We start from the raw sequence: 9,191 nt of genomic DNA on the forward strand, positions 1-9,191 counted from the left end.
TTCATTGCTCGATTGGCGAAGCGTCTAAAGACATCCTGCACTTCAGTCTTGTAGAGGATTATGTGCACCCAAGTATATCTAGAATAATCATCAACAATGACAAAGCCATAGAGACAAGCAGTAGTAGTAAGAGTTGAGTAATGAGTGGGACCGAAAAGATCCATGTGGAGCAGTTCGAAGGGTCGAGTGGTTGTCATGATTGTCTTCGAGGGATGTTTGGCCCTTGTCATCTTTCCTGCTTCACAGGAACTGCATAAGTGATCTTTCTTGAACTTGACGCCCTCGATGCCTATGACATGCTTCTTCTTTGCAAGGGTGTGAAGGTTCCTCATGCCAGCATGCCCTAGCCTCCGATGCCAGAGCCAGCATTCTGAAGCTTTTGCTAGAAGACATACGGCAAGCTGTGGTCCTGCTGAGAAATCTACCACGTACAAATCATCTTTCCGATACCCTTCAAACACTAGAGACTTGTCAGATTCCATTAGAACAAGGCAGCGATATTTTCCAAATATTACGATCATGTTCAAATCGCAAAGCATTGAGACAGACATTAAGTTGAAGCCAAGGGATTCAACAAGCATGACTTTATCCATGTGTTGATCCTTTGAGATTGCAACTCTACCTAGACCCAATACCTTACTTTTACCAGTGTCAGCAAATGTGATGTGACTGTTGTCGGATGGACGTAAGGTTGAGTCCATAAGAAGGCTTTTTTTTCCAATCATGTGATTGGTACACCCACTATCAATAATCCATTCTGAAGACGCTGGTGTCGTACCCTACAGTGCAGTTAGTGGGATAGGCTTCACGAAGAGAATTATGAAGCAAAAACATTTGACGAACCAATGGGTTATGAAAGCTTAGATCCAGATTAGGACTAATAGGGAGAGTAGCAAGCGATTCAGGAACGAAGTACATAGTAAGACCATTCGGGCATTTGATCTTGCGCCCTACAAGATGTTTAAGGTCCCCAGCAATAGCGTCAGACGATTTTGGTTTTCTGCTAGAGACCTTTCCCTGCAAAAGATAGTTAAGCTTTCTTAGCCACCCACATCTTCAAGGGTGGCTTAGAAGCAATAAGTCTAAGTGCAGCATATGAGAACTTTGGCTTTGGAGCCCTAGCAAACAGTCTTGCAGGAGGACAATAGTACTCATAATAATAAGTAGAATAGTACTTGGTCTTATGAACATGGCGGTTTGATGAACCGTGCTCATATTCATAGGCCTGAGTATGGTTTCCCTGCAAAACATTTGCGTTAGTGCGACTCAGGTGAGTCCTCTGTCTGTATGAAGCCTTTGGACCGTATGAAGCCTGTGGTCTGGGGTTTGTCTTCTTCACGTGTGGTGTCATGATGACATTCACAGGAAGATTCTCCAGACACTTTTTCGGAACCCAGATCTTCTTCATAGGCGGTTCATTCCTGCAGTTAGTACCAATGTACCTGGCAAACACTTCACCATTCTGATTCTTAAACAGTTTATAGTTTGCATCAAAGGATTCATCAATGACAATGGGGTTTGCACAAGTGAAGCCAAATAGAGTGGATGGATCTGCTGAAGATTCCTTTGTAGCAACCCATGTGGTTTTGGGGTACTGCTCAGGTTTCCAGTAAGAGCCATCAGCATTCATTTTCCTTACGAACCCAACACCCTCTTTCCTCGGGTTTCGGTTCAAGATCTGCTTTTTGAGGACATCACATAGTGTCTGATGCCCTTTAAGACTTTTGTAGATCCCTGTTTCAAGCAGTGTCTTCAACCTAGCATTCTCATCAGCAATAGTAGTGGTATCCTCAGCAGAGGGGTTAGTTTCCACATCAACAGTTGAAGATATTGCAACAGTAGCAGCAGTAGAACATTCAACAACAGAAGTAGTATTATCACGCTAAATGCATTTAAGACATGGTGGTTCAAATCCTTCCTGAATGGAACTGATCTATTTGGCGCGAAGTGACTCATTTTCCTTTTGAAGATCTTCATGAGCTGCTCTCATTTTCTCAAGATCTTGCTTCCTTTGAAGATAACCATAGGAAAGATTTACATGAATTGTTGAGAGTGTTTCATGACGACTTTCAAGTTCCTCATACTTAACGTGAAGATTTTTTATGTCTTCAATTAAGGACTCAAATCGAGTCATTTCAGCGCCTAACAGATCATCGCTTTTGTCTAACAGTTTTTGAATATGTTCCATGGCTTTCTGTTGTTCAGTGCAATTTTAGCAAGTGTTTTGTAGCTGGGTTTTGAACCACAATCAGTGTCATCGTCACTAGATGTTTGATAGTGAGTAGTGCGTGTGTTTACCTTGGCACCGCGTGCCATGAAGCAGTAGGTAGGAGCGGAGTAGTCCTTGTCATTTGCATCGGTGTCGGTGATGAAGTCATTGTCTTCATTGTTGAAGATGGACTTGGAAACGTATGCTGTAGCTAGACTTGCGATGCCAGAATCGGACTCCTCCTCAGACTCCACCTCCGCCTCCTCAGAAGCGGACTCCTCCTCTGAATCCATTTCCTTGCCAAAAAACGCACGTGCCTTGCCAGATGAGCTCTTCTTGTGTGATGAAGACTTTGAGGAAGGCTTGGAAGAAGACTTTGAGTATTTCTTCTTCTTCTTCTTGTCGTCAGAGTCGTACTCCTCGCTCTTCTTCTTGTTCTTGTTCTCATTGTCCCACTGCGGACACTCAGAGATGTAGTGGCCAGGTTTCTTGCACTTGTGGCATGTTCTCTTCTTGTGGTCATGAGCAGAAGCTTCATCATTCCTTGAGCTTGATCGTGAAGACTTTCTGTAGCCTTTCTTCTTGGTGAATTTTTGGAACTTCTTCACAAGCATAGCAAGCTCCTTTCCAATGTCTTCAGGATCATCAGAACTGCTGTCAGATTCTTCTTCAGATGAGGAGACAGCTTTTGCCTTCAAGGCACGAGTTCGCCCATAGTTGGGACCGTAGATGTCTCTTTTCTCAGAAAGCTGAAACTCGTGTGTGTTGAGCCTCTCAAGTATGTCAGACGGATCGAGTGTCTTGAAGTCAGGACGTTCTTGAATCATCAGGGCTAGGGTGTCAAACAAGTTGTCAAGTGATCTCAGGAGTGTATTGATGACTTCATGCTTGGTGATCTCAGTGGCGCCGAGGGCTTGAAGCTCATTTATGATGTCAGTGAGTCGATCAAACGTGAGCTGGACATTCTCATTGTCATTTCTCTTGAAGCGGTTGAAGAGGTTGCGAAGGACACCGATTCTCTGATCTCTCTGGGTTGAGACGCCTTTGTTGACCTTGGAGAGCCAGTCCCAGACTAGCTTAGATGTTTCCAAAGCACTCACGCGGCCATACTGTCCTTTGGTCAGATGACCACAGATGATATTCTTGGCACTGGAGTCCAGTTGAACGAACTTCTTGACATCAGCAGCGGTGACACCTTCACCAGCCTTGGGAACACCATTCTTGACGACATACCATAGGTCGACATCAATGGCTTCAAGATGCATGCGCATCTTATTCTTCCAGTAGGGATATTCAGTTCCATCAAAGACGGGGCACGCAGCGGAGACTTTAATTATCCCTGCAGTCGACATAGCTAAAACTCCAGGTGGTTAAACCGAATCACACAGAACAAGGGAGTACCTTGCTCTGATACCAATTGAAAGTGCTAGTGATCGACTAGAGGGGGGGGGGGTGAATAGGCAATTTTTATGAAAGTCTTCAAAACATGGAAGTTTCGAAGACAAACGATAGAAATAAACCTATTACCATGCAGCGGAAGGTAGACTACACTAGACAAACCATAGTCAAGTACTCAATGGAGTGAAAGCACAATGACTAATAGCAGCTAGGCAGTAAAGATCAGGTAGGAAGATATTGTGAAGCCAATCAGAACAAGCAGTCACTCAGTGAAGACAAAAGAAAAAGCAATCATACAATGACTTCACAAGGACCAACAGTAAGAAAAGGGAAGGGAAGGATGAAACCAGTGACTCATTGAAGACAATGATTTGTTGGACCAGTTCCAGCTGCTGTGACAACTGTACGTCTGGTTAGGGAGGCTAAGATTCAAGTCAGAAGACCTCGTCTTCACCTTATTCCCCTTGAGCTAAGGACACCCAGTCCTCGCCCAATCACTCTGGTAAGTCTTCAAGGTAGACTTCCAAACCTTCACAGACTTCGTTCACTGGCGATCCACGAGGGGAGCCACGAGGGGCCCATGAGGGTGGGGGGCGCGCCCAGGGGGGTAGGGCGCACCTCCCTGTCTCGTGGCTTCCTCGAAGCTTCCTTGACGTCTACTCCAAGTCTCCTGGATTGCTTCCGTTCCAAAAATAACTCTCCTGAAGGTTTCATTCCGTCTGGACTCCGTTTGATATTGCTTTTCTTCGAAACACTGAAGTAGGCAAGAAAACAACAATTTGGGCTGGGCCTCCGGTTAATAGGTTAGTCCCAAAAATAATATAGAAGTGTTTGGTAAAGCCCATAAACATCCAAAACAGATAATATAATAGCATGAATACTTCATAAATTATAGATACGTTGGAGACATATCACTCCTACATATTCTACGAAGATCTTTATCGGTCGAACCGCATAACAACATACGTTGTTCCCTTTGCCATCGGTATGTTACTTGCCTGAGATTCGATCGTTGGTATCTCAATACCTAGTTCAATCTCGTTACCGGCAAGTCTCTTTACTCGTTCCGTAATGCATCATCCCGCAACTAACTCATTAGTTACATTGCTTGCAAGGCTTATAGTGATGTGCATTACCGAGAGGGCCCAGAGATACCTCTCCGACAATCGGAGTGACAAATCCTAATCTCGATCTACCAACTCAACAATCTGCAACATTCAGATCCGTATGTATCTTGCAAATCTCTATGTCTCCCACCTGGACTTGATCGCGGATGGAATTGAAGCGTCTCTTGATGTGTTTGGTTCTCTTGTGAAAACTGGATTCCTTTGCCAAGGCAATTGCACCAGTATTGTCACAAAAGATTTTCATTGGACCCGATGCACTAGGTATGACACCTAGATTGGATATGAACTCCTTCATCCGGACACCTTCATTTGCTGCTTCCGAAGCAGCTATGTACTCCGCTTCACACGTAGATCCCGCCACGATGCCTTGTTTAGAATTGCTCCAACTGACAGCTCCACCGTTCAATATAAACACGTATCCGGTTTGCGGTTTAGAATCGTCTGGATCAGTGTCAAAGCTTGCATCGACGTAACCATTTACGACGAGCTCTTTGTCACCTCCATAAACGAGAAACATATCCTTAGTCCTTTTCAGGTATTTCAGGATGTTCTTGATCGCCGTCCAGTGATCCACTCCTGGATTACTTTGTTACCTCCCTGCTAAACAAATAGCAAGGCACATGTCAGGTCCGGTACACAGCATTGCATACATGATAGAGCCTATGGCTGAAGCATAGGGAACAATTTTGATTTTCTCTCTATCTTCTGCAGTGGTCGAGCATTGAGTCTTACTCAACTTCACACCTTGTAACATAGGCAAGAACCCTTTTGTAGATTGATCCATTTTGAACTTCTTCAAAACTTTATCAAGGTATGTTCTTTGTGAAAGTCCAATTAAGCGTCTTGATCTATCTATATAGATCTTGATGCCCAATATATAAGCAGCTTCACCGAGGTCTTTCATTGAAAAACTCTTATTCAAGTATCCTTTTATGCTATCCAGAAATTCTATATCATTTCCAATCAGCAATATGCCATCCACATATAATATTAGAAATGCTACAGAGGTCCCACTCACTTTCTTGTAAATACAGGCTTCTCCAAAAGTCTGTATAAAACCATATGCTTTGATCACACTATCAAAACGTTTATTCCAACTCCGAGAGGCTTGCACCAGTCCATAAATGGATCGCTGGAGCTTGCACACTTTGTTAGCACCATTTGGATCAATAAAACCTTCAGGTTACATCATATAAAACTCTTCTTCCAGAAATCCATTCAGGAATGCAGACTTTACATCCATTTGCCAAATTTCATAATCATAAAATGCAGCAATTGCTAACATGTTTCAGACGGACTTAAGCATCACTACGGGTGAGAAGGTCTCATCGTAGTCAACTCCTTGAACTTGTCGAAAACTTTTCGCAACAAGTCGAGCTTTGTAGACAGTAACTTTACCGTCAGCGTCAGTCTTCTTCTTGAAGATCCATTTATTGTCGATGGCTTGCCGATCATCGGGCAAGTCAACCAAAGTCCACACTTTGTTCTCATACATGGATCCCATCTCAGATTTCATGGCCTCAAGCCATTTTGCGGAATCTGGGCTCATCATCGCTTCCTCATAGTTCGTAGGTTCGTCATGGTCAAGTATCATGACCTCCAGAATAGGATTACCGTACCACTCTGGTGCGGATTTTACTGTGGTTGACCTACGAGGTACGGTAGCAATTTCATCTGAAGTTTCATGACCATCATCATTGGCTTCCTCACTAATTGTTGTAGGTATCACAGGAACCGGTTTCTGTGATGGACTACTTTCCAATAAGGGAGCAGGTACAGTTACCTCATCAAGTTCTACTTTCCTCCCACTCACTTCTTTCGAGAGAAACTCCCTCTCTAGAAAGGATCTATTCTTAGCAACAAATGGCTTGCCTTCAGATCTGTGATAGAAGGTGTACCCAACAGTCTCCTTTGGGTATCCTATGATGACACATTTCTCTGATTTGGGTTCGAGCTTATCAGGTTGAAGCTTTTTCACATAAGCATCGCAGCCCCAAACTTTAAGAAACGACAACTTTGGTTTCTTACCAAACCATAGTTCATAAGGCGTCGTATCAACGGATTTAGATGGTGCCCTATTTAATGTGAATGTAACTATCTCTAAAGCGTAACCCCAAAATGATAGCGGTAAATCAGTAAGAGACATCATAGATCGCACCATATCTACTAAAGTACGATTAGGTTGTTCGGACACACCATTATGCTGTGGTGTTCCGGGTGGCGTGAGTTGCGAAACTATTCCGCATTGTTTCAAATGAAGACCAAACTCGTAACTCTAATATTCTCCTCGATCAGATCATAGAAATTTTATTTTCTTGTTACGATGATTTTCCACTTCACTCTGAAATTCTTTGAACTTTTCAAATGTTTCAGACTTATGTTTCATCAAGTAGATATACCCATATCTGCTCAAATCATCTGTGAAGATGAGAAAATAATGATACCCGCCGCGAGCCTCAATATTCATCGAACCACATATATCAGTATGTATGATTTCCAACAAATCTATTGCTCGCTCCATAGTTCTGGAGAACGGCGTTTTAGTCATCTTGCCCATGAGGCATGGTTCGCAAGTACCAAGTGATTCATAATCAAGTGATAGCAAAAGTCCATCAGAATGGAGTTTGTTCATGCACTTTACACCAATATGACCTAAATGGCAGTGGCACAAATAAGTTGCACTATCATTATCAACTCTGCATCTTTTGGCTTCAACATTATGAATATGTGTATCACTACTATCGAGATTCATTAAAAATAGACCCCTCTTCAAGGGTGCATGACCATAAAAGATATTACTCATATAAATAGAGCAATCATTATTCTCTGATTTAAATGAATAACAGTCTCGCATCAAACAAGATCCAGATATAATGTTCATGCTCAACGCTGGCACCAAATAACAATTATTCAGGTCTAAAAATAATCCTGAAGGTAGATGTAGAGGTAGCGTGCCGACGGCGATCACATCGGCTTTGGAACCATTTTCCACGCGCATCGTCACCTCGTCCTTAGCCGGTCTTCGCTTAATCCGTAGTCCATGTTTCGAGTTGCAAATATTAGCAACAGAACCAGTATCAAATACCTAGGTGCTACTGCGAGCTTTAGTAAGGTACACATCAATTACGTGTATATCACATATACCTTTGTTCACCTTGCCATCCTTCTTATCCGCCAAAATACTTGGGGCAGTTCCGCTTCCAGTGACCAGTCTGTTTGTAGTAGAAGCACTCAGTCTCAGGCTTAGGTCCAGACTGAAGGAAATATGCCCTAGAGGCAATAATAAAGTTATTATTTATTTCCTTATATCATGATAAATGTTTATTATTCATGCTATAATTGTATTAGCTTCAACTCCTGGAACATCTCATATGCTCCATGACGTTCAAAACATCGTTGAAGTCCCGGTTCTAAGCCGTAAAGCATGGCATACTAAACTGTTGGGGACGTAGTAATTTCTAAAAAATTCCTACGCACACACAGGATCATGGTGATGCATAGCAACGAGAGGGGGGAGTGTGTTCACGTACCCTCGTAGACCGACTACGGAAGCATTAGCACAACGTGGTTGATGTAGTCGTACGTGTTCACGATCCGACCGATCCAAGTACCGAACGTACGACACCTCCGAGTTTTGCACACGTTCAACTCGATGATGTCCTGCGAGCTCCGATCCAGCAAAGCTTCATAGGAGAGTTTCGTCAGCACGACGGTGATGATGATGCTACCGACGCAGGGCTTCGCCTAAGCACCGCTACAATATGATCGAGGTAGATTATGGTGGAGGGGGGCACTGCACACGGCTAAGAGATCAATGATCAATTGTTGTGTCTATGGGGTGCCCCTGCCCCCGTGTATAAAGGAGCAAGGGGGAGGAGGCGGCCGGCCAGGGAGAGGCGCGCCAAGGGGGGAGTCCTACTCCCACTAGGAGTAGGACTCCTCCTTTTCCTAGTAGGAGTAGGAAAGGGGGAAGGAAAGGGAGAGGAGGAGAAGGAAAGAGGGGCCCAGCCCCCTTGCCCTAAACCAATTTGGTTTGGGCCTTGGGGGGTGTCGGTGTCAAAACCGGTGGATCTCGGGTAGGGGGTCCCGAACTGTGCGTCTAAGGCGGATGGTAACAAGAGGCAGGGGACACGATGTTTTACCCAGGTTCGGGCCCTCTTGATAGAGGTAAAACCCTACGTCCTGCTTGATTGTTCTTGATGATATGAGTATTACAAGAGTAGATCTACCACGAGATCAGAGAGGCTCAACCCTAGAAGCCAGCCTATGGTATGATTGTATGTTCTCCTACGGACTAAAACCCTCCGGTTTATATAGACACCAGAGGGGGCTAGGGTTACACAAGGTCGGTTACAAAGGAGGAGATATCCATATCCGTATTGCCTAGCTTGCCTTCCATGCCAAGTAGAGTCCCATCCGGACACAGGACGAAGTCTTCAATCTCGTATCTTCATAGT

The sequence above is a fragment of the Triticum urartu genome, chromosome 2A, assembly GCF_056163025.1.
Source record: "Triticum urartu cultivar PI428250 chromosome 2A, HENAU_Tu73, whole genome shotgun sequence".
NCBI classification, from domain to species: domain Eukaryota; kingdom Viridiplantae; phylum Streptophyta; class Magnoliopsida; order Poales; family Poaceae; genus Triticum; species Triticum urartu.